Raw genomic sequence first — 6000 nt, forward strand, 5'->3', positions numbered from 1 at the left:
ATTCTGTGGCAGCTTTGTTTACCTTTCAGCAGGAGACTTTTAATTAATTTAATGCAAAAATTAATTACACCACTTTTGTGGCAGTCCCTGGAAAGATTTATTTTGATATTACACTTCTCTTTTCTGCTGGTCTCACATTCTCTAATTTTGGTATAGTGAGTGGTTTCCTATGGGGAGCCCATAATTGCATGATCAAAGATGCGAGGGTCAAGCCTGGAAATGTAAGCAGTTGGGTGTGGGACAGGTAAGCCTATGGTACTGAGGGGGGAGGAGGAGGAGGAGGATACACTGTGGGACAAGCACACAAAAGAAATAATATGTATCTAAAAGCATTAGCAGTGAAACAGTTAATAGACATTTTTATGTTTCATAATACATGATATCTCCCTGTGATAATGAACTACAATGTTTGTAGCAGTCACTGTGTCTTGTTTTAGAGATAACACTGCTTAGTCTGCGGAAACTTTATCTCCATTTTGGGGTGGAGGTGAGAGAAACTTTCAAGCTAGCTCTGAGAAGCACCTCCCACTTTGAATTAAGCCTGAAATCGTATGCCCTTTACAGCTTGCCTGAATCTCTTGGCTTATTCATCACAACATAAAATGGGAAATTTGCTGCAGGGTGTTTATCAGTTCAAAACATCACTTATTCATTAAATCCAACAATGGACTTAGTCAGAAAGGGAGATGTAATGAGTTGTGTCAGAATCCTCTTCTGTTCCGTAGCAGAGGGGTACGTCATCACCACAGACCTGCAGGGTTTCATTCCTGAGAGCTACCTGAGCCTTCTCACACTCATGACTGGTGGCTGGGAACAGAACTCATGGCATCTCCAATACACTATCCTCCTACTGTTACCTTCCTTTTTCCTTCTGATTTTGGGGTGGGTTTTTTTTGCTGTGGTTGTTTGGGTTTTTTTAATCACTCACTACACAATCTATTTGGCAATGCAAGCCAGACTGGATTTCAGAAGCCACCCTTTCCTTTCTGTTCTTTAATTTCTCACAGACAATTAGACCTAAAAATATTTCTCTAATCATCACAATACTTCTAGCAGAAAGCTAATAAAAATGCCCTTTGAGAACAAAATTAAACCCTCTGATAAAGCTGTGGTGTACCTGCACTCAGTCTGCCATGGCAGATGTCTGGAGGAAGCAGCCTGTGTGCATGCTCATTGCTGGCTGTCCTTGAACTCCACACCAGCTTGGCAAGTGTCAGACGTTCATCTAAAGGAGAGAAGCAGTGTCTACAAAACACAGTTGTTACTTGTTATTTTAAATGACATATTTTAATGGCAAACCAGCCATGCGTGTAACCACTCCCCAACTGTCCAGAGCTGTGGCAGTGGTGGTACCATTTGCCCCTGGATGATACCAGGCGTTGAAGGTGTGAATACTCAGTGTTACTCCACTCACTGGGGGATTAATCGTACCCCTTGAATGGCTCCAACATATTCCTTGATGCCTGCCAAGCCTGGATGGCTGGTGGGAACAGCGGAACTGTCAGGGTTGCATTTGTTCCCTATCTTTTTCCATCCTTTCTTTAGCAGCTTGTTCACAGCTGTGGTTCTCATCTGAGGCTGCTGTTTTGGGCAGTTATTTGGTGTAACAGGGCACACATCCCCTTCTCTCTGTGTCTTTCAGCACCAGCAGTGCAGCCCTTGGCCTCTGCTGTTACCCGGCTCCTTGGTCTCTTCCTACATCCTTTTCAAGGAGTCAGCAGCAGTGTGGAGGGAACAGCTTTTGCTCAGGCTTCTTACAACAGTTCCACTTTTCAATGAGAAAGGATACATCAAATATGAACTGAACAGCAGAGCTTCTTCAGATTTTGTGTTCTCTTGCAAAGTCAAGAACCAGCAGAGAGTTAGAACAGAAGCATTTTCTAACTCGGGGCTTCCTGCCACTGCAAGCAGGGGGCTGACCATGGCTTCCAGGGGAAGGTGCTGCTCTGAGCATGCCTACTCTGTGTTCTTCTCCTGCATGTGGCCAGCTCCAGGAACATAACCTGGAAAAAGACAGAAGAAAAAATATTACCTTTTGCTACACTGAACAGATTTCTATTCCTTATGCCTCTGCTTGTAATATGACATTTCTTACCTGACAATTTTGAAACTTATTTTGATCTGTGAAGAACGTTCCTTCAGATTCAGAAATGAGTCAGTATCTCTGTACAGCCTGCTTGCCTCTCACGGATTGATTTGGAAAAATAAACCCAACTAACCGCTTCCCCGACAATCCATCAGGAATCCCCTTGCTGAAGTGATATGGGCCGGACCACCGACTCCAGCCACCGGCACCAGTCCAGAGTTGCTCGGGCACGCAGCCAGCATTGAGAGCACAGTCACTCCCTTCACCCCATGCTATCTTCTGCCATTTGAAATTGCAGAGGTCTAAAAAACTTTGACTCACAAATGAGAACCAGGCCTCCGGAGGCCATTTCCAGACTTGCTCTCAGCTCTCCCTCAGCTTCCCACCCAGGGTCACACTCACACACTCCCCTCGCCCACCCCAGCATGCAGAAGACGTGAGCACCTATGAGCCCTCCCAGCCGTTTGGCCGCTCCCCTGAGCAGCGCTGCGCTGGGCCGGAGCTCCCTGCCTGCCAGGACAGGGGCCGAGCTGAGCAAAGGGCTGCCAGTCACAAAGCCCCACTTCAAATGTCCCCGAGTTTGGATATCCAAACTGCACCTGCAGCTGCTGCAGAGCCAGAGCTGGGCTTCACGTCTCTCCATCCCGCAGCTGCCCTGCTCCTTTGGCCCAGCCCCAACAGATACAGACACCGTGATGGGATAGGGGGGTGATGGGACATTTTGTGGGGGATAGAAGACTCCCTTGGCTGATTGCACTGACAATGCTGTGCTCAGATACAACTGGAAAAGGCTCAAAACTTTCTCTGCACCCGCCCAGAGGAACAGGTCCCTGGTGCAGGCCAGCAGATAATCCTCTGCTCAGATGGAAGCAGCAAGTCCCATGTTTCACTCAGCTTTAGCCAAAAGCTGTAAAGCAGATTTCTCCTGCCCTCCGCTAGCCTTCAGACCTCCCCTGCATGTTTTGTTGATGAAATCTCTCACCCCAATTTGAGAGGCTACGATGTTTGCTAAACACACTCTGCCTTGCTACCAGAAGAGCTTCTGACCTTGTCCTGTCTTCTTCTTGGTGTTTGGCAAATACTTATCAGCACTTGCAGTGACTTCCAGCCAGCCAGCTGGGCAGAAACCTTTGCAGCCAAACATGTGCACAAATAATTCCAGGGGCAGCTGTTACTACTGTATTATCTCCTCCTGTGGTTTCTACAGATACAAATAGTTAATGCCTGTTGCAGTTTTCAACCTCTTTCCCTTTAGCACACCAAAGAGCATCTTCCTTCAACTCAGGGCCATTAAATCCATCTCAACAAAGGAGACCTTCAATCTGGTATTAGCCTGTGTTGCCAAATGTATCCTACACTTGGATGAAAAAGAGCCCAGAACAGCCGAAGCCACAGATCACAGACTTGCCGTCGTTAGCTGAGAAGGTCACCATTTAACCACCCTTCACAAATTAAAAGAAACTCTCTATGCATGTCCAAATGTAGCACCCCCTCTCTTCAACTCCTCTGGCCTCCCACATCTCAGACGTGAGGTGTTTTTTCACCCTGACACGTAGAGGTCCAAGCCTGATCAAAGCTCATTTAACCTGAATGACTCGCTTCCAGAAAATGAGACTATTATGGCTGGAGACTATTATGAAAGCCTACATGAAGCTGAGACCAGATGTGTGCTCTGCTTGTTCCAACTGTTGGTTAAAGCAAAGCCCTGGTTTGTTTTGTTTTTGTTTTCTAAACAAAACAAAACAGAGGATTGACAGGAATTAGGCCTCATCTGTAACAAGAAAGATTTTCTCATGTTTTTCTGCACTGCCGTTAGAGATGCGTAGCTGCTCTGGGAGCACACACGTACCAACGGTGCTGCAGTGGCCACCGACCTCTTGCCAGGGCACAGCAGCTCTCAGAGGGTGGGTGAAAACATGGAAGGAGCACTTACACAATAGGGTGGAAGTGAAGGGGGATGCCATGCCATTTAAGTTCAGCTTGCTTTCATGGGGACTTTCTGTTACTGTTTCAGTAAGATGCTCTATAACGTCCCCTCTAAATCAGAGTGATTGCATGGCTACAATAATTTTTTGCCTTCACGGCAAACCTTTCATCAGAAGATCTCAAAGCAACTTGCCAGCAAGAACAGGCACAACCTCACACTGTGCCTGTGAGATAAGCGAAGGATGGAATAGATTAACTGCTTAAAAGCACACGGCAGCTCTGTGGGATGAAGGAAAAATAAGGAATATATATATCCGTTTGAAACCATACAGGGTTTTATAGAGAAGCAGCCTGGAAGGCTGCCAGAATGCTGAAATTGCCACCCCTACACAACCACGAATACCATGGAAACCAGTGGGGCACTGGCAGTCAGGAAACAAGATCAGCAGAAAAATGGCTTTCCACACAACGTAGCCAGTCTGGGACACTCCTGCTCTCCTGACTGAGGGAGGAGTACGTGCCCAACCACCAGTGCCACTGCTGCGGGGAGCAGGGCTCCAGGAGGAGGTTTTTTTCCCAGTTTGGGGTAATGTTGCTTTCCTGGTGGCAGCTGGTGGACAACAGCAGAAAGCGGGATGCCTGAAGACTGCTACATCATGTCAGCTGTGGTACGGAGGTAATGGAACCCTCGAGTGCCAGGTAATGCTTCAAGACATGCTGGGAGGTGTAGGAAGATGAAAGTAAGTTGACAGAGAAGGAACATGCACGTGCAAGCTCCTGCATGCTCTGTCTGGTGAGGCAGAATAAAGAGGCCTAAAACACTCAACAGTAACAGTAGTTTTCCCCCCGAATACCAAGAAGGGTCAAAAAGAAGATTCCTTTAAGCTGAGCAAAAGTAAGGGAAGGAAAGAGGCCTGGAAAATAAAACCAAAAATAACAAACGAAACTGAATATAACAGGATAACGAAAATAAACAAACTCAGGCAAGTGGTGGGGGAGGAATGAGCATATTGTTAATTTGTCAAGTACACCTTGCACTCATTAAACTATAGAGTAAGCTCGGAGAAATATCCAACCTCCCAACTGAGCAAGTACAACTGCTTGTTACCAAACAGCACACATCCCTTAAGAAGTCATACTCATGGTAAGCCAAGTCAGGAGGAATCAGAGCATACAACAGCTGTACTTGTTCAAAATGCCATTAAGTGGAACATCAGCATCTCGTGAGTAAGCAGGATACAGGGCGACCCTGGAAATATGCATGTCCCAGAACCAGTCTCAGCAAAAAATAGTCCGGTCAGGGGAGATGAGAGGCAGGTAGAGAGCCAGCTCTCCCTCTGGTTCTCAGCAGCTGAAGGGAGCAGTGGTGATGTGCTGCAGATCCTAGATGGAATGGAGTTCAGGGGAAGAGGGGGTTGTGTTACGGAAAAGCAGAGGACTGGAAAACCAGAGCAGCAGTGGAGCGCCGTTTCTGCCACGCTAAAATGCACAAAGCTAACGGGCCTTCCAGTAATCACAGGGGAGGGCTGGAAGGAGACGGGAGTGCTGGCCTCAGTAGAGTCTATCCAGGAACAGGCGAGGGCTATCAGCCGGCACAGGAACACACTCACGGCCCAGCCCGAGAAGTGGGTCCGGAGGAGTGCAAGAACAACAGGATAACATCAGGCATTTCTCACGCAGCTGAAGGACTGCCACTGGACATCAGGAGACAAGTGCAGATGGGAGACTTTAAAGTGGTGCCAGAAAAAATAAGCTATATCCAGCGTTGAGGAACATGGGATCCAACTCCTAGTTGTCAGCAGTTGTGGTGTATACATTGCTGAAAACAGATTCAGTGCCAGGAAAATCCAACTCCCAGCATGAAAAAAATAACTTAAGAATGATAGTGAGAGAAGCCAAAGCAACTGCGACTGTGAATTAGTGATTACATAAAAGCTTTTATCTTAAAGTTATTTTAGGCCAAATTCTGAAGTAATTTTTTCAGCCAG

Source organism: Opisthocomus hoazin, chromosome 9 (genome assembly GCF_030867145.1).
Source record: "Opisthocomus hoazin isolate bOpiHoa1 chromosome 9, bOpiHoa1.hap1, whole genome shotgun sequence".
Classification (NCBI taxonomy): domain Eukaryota; kingdom Metazoa; phylum Chordata; class Aves; order Opisthocomiformes; family Opisthocomidae; genus Opisthocomus; species Opisthocomus hoazin.